This window comes from Pan troglodytes, chromosome 12, assembly GCF_028858775.2.
Source record: "Pan troglodytes isolate AG18354 chromosome 12, NHGRI_mPanTro3-v2.0_pri, whole genome shotgun sequence".
NCBI lineage: Eukaryota > Metazoa > Chordata > Mammalia > Primates > Hominidae > Pan > Pan troglodytes.
Window position 1 is genome coordinate 71,427,423 of NC_072410.2, and position 18,756 is coordinate 71,446,178.

Genomic DNA, 18,756 nt, shown 5'->3' on the forward strand with positions numbered 1-18,756 from the left:
GTTCTGCTGCATACCAGCCAACCACCAGATGATTACAAGTTCCTGATAGCCAATAAAGTCCCAGAAAGAGAACAAAAGTCCCTTATTCATGTTGTAGCTTTCTAATCTCCAGCCAGTCAGCACCAAAAGCCCAAGAGCTATTAACTGCAAATTCCTGTCATAGGGGAGCTAGGGACTTTTTCGGGTTCCTACATGTGCAGCTACGTTCAAGGTTTAGCACACAGTGGTCTTTTCCTCATTTTAATAGTAAAAAACAAACTCCTAGGTGGAAATTTTCGATGCTTATGATACATGTAGAGCATGTAGATGCTGAGCGCATGCACCAACTGCAGGTCCGCCTTTGCACACTTGACCTCACCAGTATTTTATGAACATGTATGTACAGCTCCCATAAAAGGAACTCCTCTTAAGATACCAGGGACTGTCTCTCCCTTTGAGCATTCCTCTCTGCCTCTCAGAGTGTACTTTTGCTTTGCAAGAAACTTCTTTGACTACTCTTATTTTGGACTCGCTCTCAAATTCTTTTGTGCAGGAAGTCAAGAACCTGAACCAGCCCACCAACAACGATGAAAAGTCAGCAGTGTGCAACCTGGAAGAGGGTCCTCACCAGAACCTGACCAGGTTGGCACACTCATCTCAGACTTCCAGCCTCCAGAGGTATGACAAATAAATTTCATATTTATAATTATACATATTACATATAACATTATATTATATACAACTGGAATAATTATCTCCAGAATAATGATAATTATTATCATTGGGTGGTGGAATCAGTTTGTTTCTTAATCATACCCTTCTGTATCATTAAATTTTCTATAGTAAACATGCATTATCATTAAAAAGAAAATAGAAATAAGTGCATAATGTATACATGTGTAAATTTTAATAAACGTGAATTACAAAGGTAAAATTCTGTCCTTTTTTGTTCAGGGGGGGTCAGTAAAAATATTTCTAGTTCCAGATCTGCCACTTGACTCTATAACCCTTGTAAGTCAGTGAATCTCTTAGTTTGCTCATACACAAAGTAGATATACTACTACTCAGTTTTCATCTTAAGTATTTGTCATGAAGATTTCATGGACATCAAAAGGCTGGGAAGTTTAAAAGCATGCTAACACTCTGTGGAGATGCTATCCTTCTTTATTTTCTTCATATTTGAAACATTTTCTACGTATACTATGGCTTTTAATAGTTCAGTGCCTTGAACATCAGAATATAACTTATAGATATCTCACATATTATTAATAGCTTAGAGGAACATAAAGCATCTTTTACTATAAATTCTACCACAGAATAGGGTGTGTGTGTGTGCACATGTGTGTGTATGTTTTAAATTAAAAAGTCCCAGTGGAAAATAAGCTTCCCTTTGGAACTCTCCTCTTATATAAACTCACATTTTTGCTCAGAGGAACAATAACAGGAACAATAAATGTGTAGTGTAGTTCCCTGAGGAAAAGGAAATCCACATTTAAGAGCTTTTATCACAGACTCTAATACACTATCTAGTTTGTCAAAAGGGATATATTTATCAGCACAATAAAAGAGTACCAGGAAATTGCATAAGAGTAACTAATTGTCTGCCTTTCCTTCCTTCTTGGAAACTAAAGTGTCATTAAAGTTCATGAACACACATGAAATCTTTTTGTTTTGTGTTTCTCATTTTTTTTTTCATTGCTCCTACATTGTCAATCTGCAAAGAAACTGTTGTCTGAAGAGGAAGACACTCAATGTGGTTGAATAGACTAATTTTCTAGCATTCCCTGGACCCTGCATGATATAATCTGCTGAGTATCTATCTTCTCTCTCTCTTTTAAACTTTTAATTATTAAATCAAATTTATCAGCTTGGAAAACAGACTCTAGAGTCCTATACAAGAATATCATTATTTACTATAGAAACACTATATTTCTTCTACATTATAGTAATATGAGAGCATTTATAGTGTATTAATATGCTCAGTTTTCCTGATAGAAAATGCTTCATTATTTCTTCTTTTTTTTTCAGTCCTGCTTGGCCCTTAATTGATAACCAACCTGCTGAGTGGGCATAAAACTAGGAGAGGCTATGAACAAGACAGTCCCCGAGTGACATCTAATTTTCTGAATATTTCTGGTGCTCTTTCCTAACATTCACGTCTCCTTTTCCTTAGTCCCATTTTTGAGGGATGAGCTCTCTGAAACCTGACAGTCAGATAATCTGATAAACTCAACTCTAACAGTCAATTGCTTGTTGTTAATGGGTAATGGTACTCTTTTCAGGGAATTTGAGTTCCTTTTAACCGTGTCTTTTGGATACAAAATTTTAGGCTACCAGAGCCATTATTATGGGAATTTCAAATGCCTCCTTCACACTTGGAATGGAATGTGATTGGGAAATTGATGAATAAAATATGTGTGAGTAGGTAGGATTCTTCTCTTTTTATACATAAGTATGACATTCTGATTGGATATAAGCTAAACATTTATTTCTGGGAGTCTGTGATCTAATATAGTTACAATGAAAAACTCCCTAGAGAATTGGAGACAATAACAACTGCATAGTCAACCGTTCAAAGAAAGAACGCATTGCAGTGTATTAAAATATGGCTGGCGGCCAGATTAGAAAATGTTGAGTCAAGCACAATATTTACAGGGTAGAGATAAAGGGTGAAGTTCCCAGGTCTCTTTGTCTAGAATATGAGAGAATTCACATGCAAAGATGAAAAGGAGGCAATCAAGCTGGAATGATGTGGGCATTCCAAACACGTGGGGTGGCCTGGGCAGAGGCCCAGAGAAGATGCAGCAAAGACAATTTTAAGACGTGGGTGTGAACTAAGTCTACAGGAAGGAGACTAACAGGAAAAAAGAGAAAGAAAATTGGGAAAGAGCATTAGGAATAACTATGTTAATGGAAACATTAAACAAGAGACATGCATGAATTGAATTTGGGTCACAGATTTGGTATTCGGTGACAAAGGTAGCAACAATTCTTACTGCCCAAAAACTTCCTAAGTGAATCAAGTTACTTTTGGTGGCCTCAGTCTTCCTTTTTTTGTATTTCCTCAGTTTTCTGCTGCTCTTCTTCCTTCAATCAAAAGGTGATGTCTGGAAAGATGCTATTCAAATAATTCACTGCAATGTGAAAATTTCTATTAAAGATAAATGGGTTATCCTTCCAAAAATAATTTGCATGTTATCATGGGATAAAACCTTAATCTCAATTTCTAATTACTAAATGTCAGTCATATGTGTTTAGATCAGCAAGAGCATGCCACATTGAGGCTGTACTACATACCATGCCATGCATTTGACTATCTTTGGGGACAGACTGAGCTCCCTATAACGTAGGTTAATTTTCATGATGATGCTAGGAATTGTGCATACTTAGTTATGAGACCCGATTATAGTTCCTATGTTCTGTATTGGAAAAGAACTTGTCATAGGTAATGTAACAATAAAAACAAAAAGCAGTGATATCTCCTGGGAGGTTTTTTCTTCCTAGCCATTAATAGATTATGTTAAAAGTGCTAAATGCATATAGATTGATACACTCATATTCTCACCATTGTCAAGAAGTTGACAGGTGAGTTCCATAAACGTTCCATAAAGTTTCATAAATTTCCACAAAGTTTTAGAAATTTAGATTTAGAGTTTTAAAGATTTAGATTTTTCAGTATTTGTATTCTAGATTCTAATTCCTATTCTAACTTTTGACCAATGGAACAAATCTTAAATCTTGTTTTCTGGGTCCGTAGTTGACACCTTTGCAAGTTTATGTTTATCTACAGCTCCTGAGAGCTGTGGAACCTGTTCAATTTGATTTTTTTAAAGCATCCAGAAATCCCATTATTGCACAGATCCCCCTTCTAAGCACAAGGCTTTGCAGCCAATATTGCTTTCTTCAAGTCTTCCACACATGGATTAAAACATAAAAATAAAAAATAAGTTATTCCCCTTTGGTAGATTTGAGAATATCTGAGTCTGACTGTGCAGACATTTGTCCTAGCAAAGGTGGTGAGATTTATTTTCTGGGCCACACCCTTTAGCAAAAGTCAACCATGGAAGAAAAATAGCTACGAGAAGATTGCATCATAATCCCAGAAGAAAATAAATGGAATTATTTAGTCTATAGAAAAGGAAGAATGCCATGGACAGGTCATTTCCTTTATGGTAGGGAAGCATTCCAAGTGGGTGAAAAAATAGGACTCAATGGGATAACTACTAGGTGATAAATTTTAGTTCAGTATGAAGGGTAACTGTATAAAGTGATTATCCCAGTCATTGTAGATGGCATAAATTTCCCCAGAATGAAGAAAGCTCCCTGTCACTGGAAAAGTTTAGATTTTCACACATGCTTCAAGAATTAGATGGGGATAGTAAAAGATTAGCAGGTCCCTTTCAACCTACAAATTTTGTCTGTAGTTGTTTTTCTAAGTTACCTTTTGGAGAATTTTTTAACTCTCCATGCGTTTCATTTTTCTTCTTTATTTAATGTTTATTTTCCTCTCAATCCTTTCGTTCTCCATGTTATTGTAATGTAATCTGGGAATATATATTCACGATAAGGAATCAGTGACCTAAATTGTTAACTTTCTCAGGAATACTTGCAATTCAAAACAATATAGGAGAAAGAAAACAATGCTTAACTAAAGTAAAAAAAAATTCTAACCACAAGAATTAAGTATTAGTATAAACATAGCTAAGAGAAAGCTTTAAGCAAAATGTGGTTCTCAGTGTCCCTTCAACAGAAAACATAGTGTGTTTCCTTAACACAAATATGAAATCAAATCCTACACAATTTGGATGTGTTTTTAGTAAAGTAACAAAATTTACTCTTTAAAAAACATTTTTAAAACCATCATTTTGTGGGCCGGGCATGGTGGTTCACACCTGTAATCCCAGCACTTTGGGAGGCTGAGGTGGGTGGATCACGAGGTCAGGAGATAGAGACCATCCTGGCTAACATGGTGAAACCTGTCTCTACTAAAAATATAAAAAATTAGCCGGGCGTGGTGGCGGGCGCCTGTAGTCCCAGTTACTCAGGAGGCTGAGGCAGGAGAATCCCTTGAACCTGAGAGGCCGAGGTTGCAGTGAGCCAAGACCACGCCACTGCACTCTAGCCTGGGCAACAGAGCGAGACTCTGTTTCAAAAACAAACAAACAAACAAACAAACAAACAAACAAAAACCATCATTTTGTTATCAAATAAATCATTTCAAGTTCAATTATATTAAAATAAATAAAATGAGATTGTCAACACAATGATCAGCAAGTTCAGTGCAATATGATAAGGCAGAAAAGGACACAAATAGAAGCTGAGATAATCTAGGTCCCAATTCTGGCTTTCACACCAATAACTTGGGTCACCATAGGCAAATCACTTAACTTCTTTGGGAGGCTGTTATCCAACCTTTACAATGAGGGAGTTGAAATAAATAATCACTAAGATCCTTTCCAGCTCCAAAGAATACCCTAGGCCAGAAGTTAAGAAAGCTCCTTTGACAGGCACACAGATGCCTAAACAGCTGGCGAAGTTTGGGACTTTGCCTCCTGGGCCACTATGCGGCACCTTTCCATCCTTCTCAACCATAAAGAACTTTCTGCTTCCCATAGATTAAAAAGATAATTACTGAGAGAACATCAAGATACCTGGTGACAGAGCCTTCTGGGCAAACTGTTCCCACTTATAGGGTTTACACAAACAGAGATATGACAAAAAAAAATTGGCCACTTTAGGACAAATTACTAAAGAGACCACAAAAAGCACTGCAACAAAACGAAATTCTCTAAATTCCTTAGCTTAGATGGTTTTAGCAAAATTCTTATGTTTTATATAGCCAATTGCTAGAAGCCTAACTAAAACTAAAATTACAGTAGCTCAATGCATAAAAGTTATTTTGGCCTTGGTTTTGGCATTTTTGGCTCCTATATTGCTTAAAAGGTTTAAAGGCTGACCTTAAAAGGTTTATAGGTGATATGTCTTTTGGCTCTAAGTCTTCTGGCTACAGAGGTCCCACTGAAGAATAGGATGGACAAATGGAAGGCATCCACACCTCCCTGGCAACAATATGGGACAAAATAAAAGTTTGGCTTTCAAGGTTGCCTCTGGTAAATTTCAGCTAAAAGGAGGAAATAAGTAATAAAAATAAAGTCCTAAGCCCTCACAACCAACTGAATGGAAATCTTTAAACTGAGAAATCTTAAAACTGAGAAATCTTAAAACTGAGTTCCTGGCCATGACGAAATGGGAGGCCAGACATGCCACATTATAACCCCTTCTTCACTAAGTTCCATTAGGCTTTCTTCGTTAAAGAAAGGGTTAAACAGAATCCAGCCATTTATAAAGACTCCACCATTGATATCAACCAACCACCTGACTGTTGTTCTTCCCCTTTGTGGTTTTGACACAACGATCAACCAGCATTCATTCCTAATAAGAGACCACTGACCATGGAGTAGCTCTGGCTAGTCTATGGAGGAGGCACAGTGAGGGTTTTCATGCCCTCTGCTTCACCTTTTGATGTCAGAGGGCTGAAAACTCCACCCTCAGATCACGCTGGTGCCGCCATTTTTTGAACCTTGGACCCATGGAGAGGCATGAAGTTCAATCGCAGATGCACATTATTCTTCTTCAATAAATACATACAACTCCTTCTCAGAAAAAAAAAAAAAAAGAAAGAAGAGAAAAATCCTTCTGTTCTAAACCGTTACCTACTTGTTGCCACTAATATAATTTTATCTTGCAATATGGAAAATATACTCAATCAGAACTAGGTCAAATAAACTTATATTTTTGTAAGTGAAATTCATTTCTAATGCATAATCACAGAGATGTGGACAGAAATGATTTTCACTGGCATTCTCACAAATAAAGGTTTCAGCTCCTGTATTTTTATCTGTTTCTTGTTAACTACCTTAAGTTAATTGGACTTGCAATGGGCCACAATCACCAGGCTCCCTGGCCAAGGTTCTGACTGTACTGAATACTCTCACAGCACGGTTTTTGCTCACATAGAGGCATATCTTTAACTTTTTAACTTGTCTTTAATGTTTTGATCCCTGCTTTGGGAGCATACCTTTTATTTGCCTTTACTGAAATCCTTAAAATAAGATGACAACCCATTGACTATGCTAGCATACTCTATATATTTATGTTTTAATCACAAACTCATTCGTGAAGCATTTGCTCCATGAAACAAAACAAATTATAAGCAACAACTAGAAGAGAAGAGTATGCTGAACCAATATGCCAAGCACAATGAAGTTAAAATGGTTAAAGGTTCTATTCTCTCTTCCCTTTGTATTATTATGCAGTGGTAAAATAAGGTAAAGAAAAGTAAGCTTAAATATTACCTTGATGGAAACCTCTTATTTAAGTCAAAATATTAGAGCAGAGATTGGCAGACACTTATTTAATGAGCCAAATAGTAAATATTTTGCAGGCCATGTGGTCTTGGCCACAACTGCTCAACTCTGACAATGTTGCATGTTAACATGCATAGACAATACACCAGTTTGGATATGTTCTAAAAAAATCCTTATTTACAAAAACAGTCAGTGGGTGATACTTGATAGTTCAGCTATAGTTTTCCCACACCTGTATTACAGTATACTTTATTAGGTGTACGTTATAGTTGGGTAAAGTTATAGTAGAACAGTATTTGAGTCACAGAACCAGATGTATAGAATAATGATTGATTTATCAAAACCAGTTTGCCTAACATGAAAATTTGCAAGTCCATTGCTTGCAAACCATTCCTGTCTCCAGAAATTAAGTGATGCCTATAGTAAATTAAGCAAGTCATGAAACCTAATGAAAAACGTTTGTGGCTTCAAAAGAAAAATATTATAATGTCAGCATAGTCAAAAGACATGTAGAAAAACTTCATAAACTTCATAAAAGTATGCAACATTGCATTCAAGAATGTTGTCTAATATAAGGTCACCTTAGTTTTTACCTCTCCGGTGTGTAGTATACAATGTTAAAGAGCCGACATACATCTTAGGTACCCCAGAAAGTAACACTACATTCTAGTAATTTATATTTCAAAACATACGCAACACTTGAGAACTGTTAGTCTATGAGAATGTAATAGCTATTTTCTAAACAAAAGATGGGCTGATTCCAAGGTGAAAGAGACAGATGAGTTTGGTGGGAGAAAAGATATGGGGCTGAACTGAATAGCAAGGAGGTTATAGGAGGAAAGAACAGAGAGTAGAGTTATATTCCAAGATAATTTATATATTATGGGATTATCATGTTAAGTTGCTTTTTTATTTTTAAGCAGATCTAAATTCTCCTGGCAACATATTTCTGGTGGCTAAGAATTGGAGGATTTTGGCTTTCTACTTGACCGTGACTCACCTTCTCAGGATCTCAGTATTTTCTGCTTCTACTGAAAACATTGTTTTCTCAAAACCTGACTCACAGTCACAGAGACTTTGGAAAGAAAGTTATTAGTTTGACAATAAATATTTCTAATATCAATATTTTGTATTGATAAGACTGAAATAACTGATAATCTAAACAGCAGTGTTTCCTATTCAGTATAGTCCTGAAGGCAATTTTTAGTCTTTAGGATTGAAATTTCTACACTGAGTGTTTCTTGCAACCCTTTTCTCACCTTATGACCTTTACTAATAGTGGATTGAATCACTGATGATTGCTATATGCCATGATAATTAGTGTGCCACGCCAGTTTCCCAAAAGGACTTGGTTATTTCACTCCATCATTTAAGGCTGCACTTAGTAAAGTGCCATCAACATTAACCCAGGGGAAAATATATATACTTGATTGGTTACAGCTACATAAAAAGAAGTCCTAGATTAGTAGGCTGAAATTCTGTTTCATTCTATTGGCCCCAAATTGGGGAGAATTTGAGCAAACACTTAACCCTTCTGCATATTTTTCTATAAAATAAAGAAAATATTAATTACTCTGCCTACCTTATGGAGTCAAAATAATAGATATGTTCTTTAAATTATTTGAAATGCACAAGGTACACATATATATTTTATAATGATCTTTGGTAATTTTGGCAAAGAAAATAAACAAAAATATGTAAAATAAAAACATAAAATATATGATAAAAATAAAAATTATATTTTCTATTTGTCTTAGCTTATGTTTTCAAAAAAAAGCAGAGATCGAGACAAGAGGTTGAGTTTATTTGGGGAAAGAATTCATAGAAAGTGAAGGGAAAGTCAATGCAAGAAGACACTTTTAGATTGGTTACCACTAACAACAATTGGTGCTCAATCTTATTGAAACCTTGGAGCTGCAGAGACCTAGCCTCAGAATGGTTCATCTGTCAGTTGAAAGAAGAGAATGTGGCCAGGTTCAGTGGCTCACACCTGTAATCCCCGCACTTTGGGAGGCTGAGGCGAGTCAATTACCTGAGGTCAGGAGTTCAAGACTAGCCTGGCCAACATTGTGAAACTCCTTATCTAATAAATATACAAAAATTAGCCAGGCTTGTTGGTGTATGCCTATAATCCCAGCTACTTGGGAGGCTAAGGCAGGAGAATCACTTGAACCTGGGAGGCGGAGGTTGCAGTGAGCTGAGATCGTGCCACTGCACTCCAGCCTGGGCAACAAGAGTGAAACTCCATCTAAAAAAAGAAGAAAAAATATTTATCCTTTGGCTACTGCTTTCCATTGGTGTAGGCTTGTCCAAGGAGCTATATTACCTCCTTACCACACTTAGGTTGTACATGCATGAGTGACCAACATTACTTCAAACTCCCATATTGAGGATCAAAGAAGTACCAGGAAGGAAGAGGCTGATACTGAGATACGGTGTTTCTCAGTTCCACATTCATGAAGCTAGCTGCTACAAAAGTGGCTGATAGATAAAAATGACCTAAGAGAACATGAGTCAGAACATAAAAGGCACTTGGTATACCATTTGAAAGTAGACTAAATACTATTATTCTACTTTTACATTATTGAGTAACTTATTAAAGAAATTTAATCCTTTTCAAAGCCTTAACATTGTATTTTCTTCTACCTTCATAAAACTTTGTTAAAAACATTGAATGAAGATTCTTAAGTTCTGGTGTATATAGCTGGAGGAGGAAAAATGCTCTTCCATGAATTTTAACAAAAAGTAGGAAACAGATGATATATTCTTATCAGATAATTTTGAAACAGTGAAATACATAAAAATCTAAACATTAAAATAAATTTTTTTTGAACATCAAAGATCAACACTAAAATAAGTATGGCAAATGTATTCCTAGTTTTAAAACTATAATGATGACAAAACTACATAAGACAGTAATTATCCATTGTATACAAAAATAAATAAATTCTAAAATAATTTTTTAATAACAGAAAGATAACTTCCTGGCTATGAGAGTGTGACTATGACATTTGTTGGTAAGGAAATTTGAGAAGTCTTCTTTATCTGGAGATAATTGAAGCAATCATGTATACAATTGATGAAGGGATTAAAACAGTGATTCTAAGTCTGCTGGTCACTTATGATTTTCTTTTATCTTCATTCTCTGCTTCTTGCTCTATATTGTAGGGAACTGGGCGCTGCAAGGTTACATTTTCAGGCTTCCTTGTCAACTGGCTTCTGGATAGATTCAACCACTAGGAGACTCAGGGAATTAGAGGGAGTGGAAAAGGAAATTTCTTCCTCACTGGTTCTTCCCTTCATGGTTCTAGTTCCCTCCAGGTGATTCCAATTCTGGGCTCTGATTCTCACTGTTTCTCTCCAACCCAAGGAAAGAAACTGGCTTCCTGCCACTGCTAATTCCTAGGTGACCTCATTTTCCTCATGCTTGGATTTCAGTTTTCCCAACATCTTGTAAATGAATGCCCACTATTAACTCTTCTCTATTGCTCTATCTGGCATGCATGGGCTCTATTTTTCTTACTTAACTCTGATACAGTACTCCTACCTTGCAATAACAGTTTATGTCACATTCTTCTTAATGATGCCACATTTAGTCAGTGAATTTCAGGTAAATTTCAGTGTGAGGCTGCAGGAGATAATATGCTCCTAGGGATTATAGCAGACTGTGTATTTTGGGAGGTGGAATGTGAAAGTATATTTTTACATAGAATTATCAAGTGATGTCAATATCCCTAATTGGCACATGCCTTTCATTCCTGCGGGTGACATTCTTTGAATTCGATGATATTTTAGGTCTCTTCAAGATGTATAATTCTACAGTCATAATGCTTTCTTCCTATATGAGCATCCTTTAATTCTGACAATTAAACATGTTTCTAATTCTTCCCTAAGAGAAAAAAAAAACATAGACAAGAAATCTGTATATACGGGAATGTAGTACAACTCTAGGATAGGAAGATTTGAATTATCTAGCACTATGCAGAGGCTTGCAGTTGAGGTGAGAAAATCAACCTGCTGACCTAAATGAAGAATCGATATAGTTCTTCAGAGGTAGGCCAAAAGGAAGATAAGCAGCATACAGTATGCTGACAGTAAATTTTAGCACTGAGGAAAAACATAAGGTCTGGCTCAGGGTTCACACAGCGGGTGAAATCTGACTTGAGCTAGCACTTCATTTACAGTTCAAATAAGACAAGTGTTCCCTACAGCATGAGGCATGGTTTCCATAACCCCAAAATGTCTAGGAGTAAAAAAGGTAGAAACCATCTGAATATTTTTTCTGAACATCAGACATAATAGCAAACAAAGTACTGGAAAAAATAGGGAGTATGATGGCAATTTTTTTTCTTACCAAATAGAAATTAGAAGAGAGCAAAAAGGAAATGAGGCTATGGAGTCTTAGTGTCTCCATTTGATTCCAAATTCCACTATTTCCTAGTTGTGTGACCCTTGGGCAATTTAACCTCTTTAGCCTCAGTTTGCACATCTATAAAACTGAATAATAATAATGATAGTTCCTGCATACTGTACTGAGATAATTGAAGGAAATAATCTATATAAATTGACACATAGTATATGCTCAAGGGGAATTAATTGGTTGCATTACTTTTAGCATTTAGATTTTTTTTCAGAATCTCTCAGAAAATAACAGAAGAAAAGAAAAGCTACTAAGAGGAATGCATTGCCTTTTTGTACAAAATGATTTGCTCTCTTGATAAAGATGACATCCTGTGTGAGCAGTTACCCCAATCTGAAAATGGTAACAGGCCACTTTCCCATCAAATGGAATGTTTCTGCTGGGTGATGCAGTGGCTAATCTTCTGGAAGAACACGATCTTGTTTGTCATGAACATTTGTTCCTTACCTCACCAGCTTCCATTTCCCCCTTTTCAGGCAATTGCCCCCAATTTTGGAACACGTAGGGAATCTACTTCTTTCAGGTATGGGGTTTGGATGTGGTTCCGTTTTTTGTTTCAGGAGCTCATGAGACCCACATTTTAGCCAATCCATGGGTCATATTCACCTGAAAGCAGTTGTCAAATTAATATGACTTCATTTCTTCTCCTGTTGATGGACATTTAGGTTGTTTCCAACTTTTTATAATGTATTCTAGCATTCCTTCTCCCACTAGCTCATTGTGTGAAATTCTGTAAGCCAAGTCTTCTTAGCCTTCATTTTATCAGTTATAAAGTATAAAATGTGGATTAAATGTTCTCCAAATTTTCATTCTGTGCTAAAATCCTATGCTCTACATTCCCTGAATACTGACATATCACATTAAATAGCCGCCCCTATCAATGCTTTCCTGTTGGGCTTTCTCATCTTCTTGGCCTCTATGAGTCACCTAAGACGAGGGTGCTCAGCGAGTGCTGCCCAGTGCACTGTTTGACTTCCCCAGGCTCCAATATGCTCATATTGTGGTCCATTTCTTCTAGCCACGTGTCTTCCCATTGTCCTCATATGCCACTGTAGCAACATCTGTGCTGTCTGCTGTAGACTTCACCTTAGGGAAATATTCACCACTATAGGAAGACAGGCTTTACCTTGCAGAGCTCTTTGGCTGTTTGGGAAAACAAACATAATCTTCCAGATGGGTTGTTAGCAGAGTATTTCAGAATTGATTATATACTGGCCATTTTCCAGGAATCCCTGCAAAGAGACTTCAAAGGAATAGGCTCAGAAAAACCTGGTCTTGGCCCATAACCTGCCTATGCTATGATCTTAGTCTGGACACACATGTTCTTAGTCTCCCATAAACCATTCATTTTAGCAAGGCTCCCTGACCTGATACCAAAAGCATATTTGAGAAAGAGAGACAGAGGACTCAAAAGAAACAAAATCTGCCTTGTCAGTTAAAATTCCACTGTCACCTAAAAAACATTAGTGTATTTACTGCTACTGGCAAGATTTTGATGCAAGGATTTTGCTTTTGAATAAAGCGGTTTAGTCTTTCAAACCATAAGAGATGTGAAAGTTCACTTTAATAACATGAACCATCTTGACTAGAGTAAAATGTTATCATAAATAAACACCCCAAAGTCCCTAGTCAATTACTGTTAGTTATTAAAACTGACAGTTATTAAAAATAGATTTCAAACTACAGTCATTCAAAACAACTGTTAAGAAGTGGAAGTTATACCTTTCTGAATATAAGGATTCTGGTTTCCCTTCTGCCACAAATGGTGATGGTTAGGTTTAAGTTTAGGCTTTGACACAATGAAGCATGACGATTTTCTGCTCCTTATGGTATGATTCTGGCATGAGATTGTTCCTCTTTTCTTTTCTACTGTATCGAATGAATGATAACTTGTGTGAGGAAGGAGGTGAGATTAGTCAGCACTTATGCTTATAGCATGCAGATGATGGCAGTGGAGAAATGGCTCCTTAACTTTCAGTTGCAAATAAATAAAGTTTTAAGATCTTGTAGTATCAAGTGATCTTAAAGTTCTGGAACTGAGAACCTTTCTAGATACATCAGACTGAAAGTTAAATAGAGTATGCTGATTAAATATGAAGATAAGACCACACTTATATTAGGTTATAATTATAAATAGTAGTGAGAATTTTATCAAGTTGTACATTAAAGGCTTTTTACAATTTTTAAGTGCATTTCCTATCTAAAGATACATTACGAAATAGTAGATAAGAGTAGACTTTCTAAAACTGTTGAATATCAAAATAATAAAAACAGTTGATTAATGGTTCCTATTTGATTTTAGGGGCAAGAATACTTTACATTGAAACCTGCTGATTTAAACCTCTGAACGAAAATATCTAACTAATAGTTTATCACGTTTAATTATATTTTTTCCTCCCCTCCTTCTTTGCATTTTTTCTTTCATTTTTGTTTCTCCTTCCTTATTTCTATGATAATCAATCATCTTTAAAGTAAATCCATAATTCTGAACATTTAAAGTTATAATCATATTGTGACCATGCATATAAAAGTTATCATCCATATAATGTAGTCAAATTAACTTTCGGGTGGTTCTTTTTGTTTGTTTGTTTTTGAGACGGAGTCTTGCTCTGTCACCCAGGCTGGAGTGCAGTGGCGCGATCTCAGCTCACTGTAAGCTCCACTTCCCAGGTCCACGCCATTCTCCTGCCTCAGCCTCCCGAGTAGCCAGGACTACAGGCACCCGCCACCACATCTGGATAATTTTTTTGTATTTTTTTTTTTTTAGTAGAGACAGTGTTTCACCGTGTTAGCCAGGATGGTCTCAAACTCCTGACCTCGTGATGCACCCATCTCGGCCTCCCAAAGTGTCTGGTGGTTCTGATGTGCTTGGCAATGTTTTTGAGGGGGTGACATGATCATTAAGTAGCAAGAAATGTAAAACATTAAGAAAGTGAAACTTTGAGCAGTAACAATAATTAAAATAAGAGAATGCAGGGCTGGGCGCGGTGGCTCACAGCTGTAATCCCAGCACTTTGGGTGGCTGAGGCGGGCGGATCACGAGTTCAGGAGATCGAGACCATCCTGGCTAACACAGTGAAACCCCGTCTCTACTAAAAATACAAAAAATTAGCCAAGTGTGGTGGCGGGCCGCTGTAGTCATAACTACTCGGAAGGCTGAGGCAGGAGAATGCCATGAACTGAGGAGGCGGAGCTTGTAGTGAGCCGAGATTGTGCCACCGCACTCTAGCCTGGGTGACAGTGACAGACTCTGTCTCAAAAAATAAAAAAATAAAAAAATAAAATAAAAAATAAGAGAATGCTATTAAATATCGCATGTAAGTGGTTTCAAAAACATCACCTCATTTACAGAAACCTCTCAGGTACGTATAATTCAATAAAAATTGCAGATGAGAAATTTTGGGGGAGCACTTACCTCTTGCTTTTCCAGATACAGAGACCCATATTAGAGTAACCCCTGGGCACCAACAACCTTACTCCTAGGGAAGTAATGTATTTTGTTCCTAAGTCATGGAGAAAGAATTTGTTGTGCCCATTTAAGCTTCTTTCTCCCACTTTTCGTATGGGATCTTATTGTCTGCAGACAGGGTGGCTTCTCATCAGCGATTTTGGTGATGGAGACATTTTGCTTAAAGGCATCATTCGCAAGGTTGCAGGCTTGCAGCTATACAGTTTTTCCTATGACCAGGCCAGTCTGTCTAGTCCAGTCATGACAGGTGGTGATTGGGGGTGAGGAATCACAACCACTGTCTGCCTGCACCTTAGCTATGTCTTACAAAACCTTTATTAGTAGTGTAAGGGCTTTTTTGATCTCCATATGCATGATACCTATGTCTAACTTATATGCACACAGAAAAAAATGAAAGATGAGATTTATCGACATTCTTATCCCCCAAATTCTAAAAATTGGGTCTCAGAGAAAGGATTGTTCCAGGTCACACTTATAAGTGACATAACAATTATAGCAGTGGAGACTATAACATGTTTTGTAAAGATTTCAGGAGGAGAAAGGTTGACCTGGGCCAAGTTCAGTGGTTATTAAGTGGTGACCAACAATATCCAAGGTGTAATGGTGATGTCTCAGTGTCTCCTGGGAGTAAGGAAAATGTTGAAGGGAGGAGGTAAGCAGTGAATGCACTTTTATCTGTTATATACATTACATATGGAAAGCTTATTCATTACATATATTATTTATTTTTAACCTAAGAAACTTGCCATTTTACAAACTACTTTTTAAAAGTGCTCTGGATGGGAACAATTAATGAAGATTGTTGGAAGAAGGAAGACTTGGTGGCCCTCAAGTGCTCCTTGTTTTTCAGGATTTATATATATATATATATTTTTTTTTTTAATTTTTATTTCCATAGGTTTTTGAGGAACAGGTGGTATTTGGTTACATTGATAAGTTTTTTTGTGGTGATTTCTGAGATTTCAGTGCACCCATCACCCGAGCAGTATACACTGTACCTAATTTACAGTCTTTTATCCCTCACCCTCTTTTTTTTTTAATACTTTAAGTTCTAGGGTACATGTGCACAACGTGCAGTACATGTACTATTAAGAGTTGCTTACATTGCTTTTAGGGAAGCCCTGAAAACATCAGGACTCACCTAAATAATATTTCTATCTTCAAAAAGTAACAATCCAGAGGAAGTACAGATATAAGAATGAATTCCTCTTATATCTTTAAGCATTTTTAAAAATTCAGCAAGAGGTAATTATAGATACTGACCAATCAGAGGCCTAATATTGCTACACCAAAGGAACTCTGGCCTCCCTGTTTCTTATCTTTTTAAGGTTTATTATGTTTACATTTATTATTAGTTTTAAATATATGCTTGCAATTTTCTAACAAGTACCTAACTGAAGAGTGTATCATCGACATTTTCCATTTTACGCTTGCACTATGGATATGTGAACACCAGTTAAATGATGTTTTCTGACACACATTTTGTTATATATCCAAAATCTCTGCCCTCAGTGGAGTTCTGTTCCTTCTTTATATCACTTCCCCAACATGCATTCTACCCACATCTGCTCATGTCTACTCACAGCTCCAGTCAGCCACCTCAGAGAATGTTCAAAGCTTGGGGAAGTCTGTGATTAAAAGGGTTGAAACCGAGAAGCTCCAAAAATGCCAGAAAAGTTTCTTTTTTCTCATGTCCAGTTTCTAGAGTAGAGGTGGTATCTTTATCTCTTTGTGATGACCAGCATTCTAAGGTAACTTCTAAACATCTATGTTAAAAGGCAGTATGAAAAACACTGCTAAGTCATTAAAACAGATTTGAGATTTGAAATGGGTCAATTCTCTAGCAAAATAAAACTATAGTATGGGCCAGGCGCAGTGACTCACACCTCTAATCCCAGCACTTTGGGAGGCCGAGGTGGGCAGATCACCTGAGGTCAGGGGTTCGAGACCAGCCTGGCCAACATGGAGAAACCCTGTCTCTACTAAAAATACAAAAATTAGCCGGGCATGGTGGAAGGCGCCCATAGTCCCAGCTACTTGGGAGGCTGAGGCAGAAGAATCGCCTGAACCCAGGAGGTGGAGGTTGCAGTGAGCTGAGATCACGTCATTGCACTCCAGGCTGGGAAACAGAGTAAGACTCTGTCTCAAAAACAAACAAACAAACAAAACAAAAACAAACAAACAAACTATAGTATGTTAAAGAAACATGATTAAAATAGACAAGGAAAGGTTACCTTTGTATCCACATCCACAGACTGAGAGTGATCATTGTCTACCTGTTCCTGTCTATCCAATCTATATTGCCTTTTAACTCACACTTCTCTCTGCTATTTGTTCTACCAAAAAGAGAGAGAGGGGAAATCCTTTCTTTATACACAAATTCTCAAATGCAATATCTATATTGAGAATGAAAGGGACATTTTCCGTCTCCTTTCAAATCTATCTCTCTTTTTGATCTAAGCATTTCCATTGCTATCGCTGCAGGGCTAAGGAAATAAAATGCAAGACTGAATCAGGAAGGCTTTTCCCACCACTTGGCCTATGAGTTGAAAGGAGACCAGAAGACAGACATAATAAAAGAGGAGAGAATTTAATAGAAAAGGGATATCTTGACTGTCCTCTTGCCTTTTTCTCCCTTCTATAGTTCTCAATTTAAACAATATAGATTATTCCTGAATTTCAGGGGTTTTTGGGGAAGAAAAAGGATAAAACTTTGTAGCAGGTCAAGAAAACAGGAAATAATAGGTTTGCAATATGCAAAGATTGGAGAAGGTAACAGATAGTATCCCTTGCTATACTTAATGTTTTATTTTATAGTTTAAATTGTTTGAAAATTAGTCATAACTAATATATAATTTATAATTCATATCTTAATGATATCTTGCAAAGAGGAGGAAGGAAAAAGCCCCTTCCCTGCAAATGCTAAACAATATGAAATCAGACTTAATTTTTTTTTAAAAATGGAATATGCTTAAGTATCTTTAGTTTAATTCTGAGAATGAAATTAGAAAGTAAAGTTTGTATCAGAGAAAAGAAAGAGCTATGAAGCCTGAGAGAATCTTGAGGCCATTATCCCAAGCGAATTAATGCAGGAAGAGGAAACCCAATACCACATGTTCTCACTTACAAGTGGGAGCTAAACATTGAGTACACCTGAACATAGAGAGGGGGAACAATAGACACTAGGTCTTTCTTGAGGGTGGAGGGTGGGAGGAGAGTGAGGATTGAAAAACTACCTGTCTGGTACTATGCTCACTACCTAGGTAACAAAATCCTTTGTATACCAAACCCCAGTGACATGCAATTTACTCATGTAACAAACCTGCACAGGTACCCCCATAAATCTAAAATTTGGAAGAAAAAAAATGAATCTTACAGAACAGATGAAGAAGAGGAGCATGACTACAGATACAGAGTTTAAAACAAGATACTAGGATGGATGACTAAAAGTAATTTTAAGCTCAATAAAATAATATGTGTCTTAAGAAAACATAAATCGTTAAGAAGCAATAATAAACCTG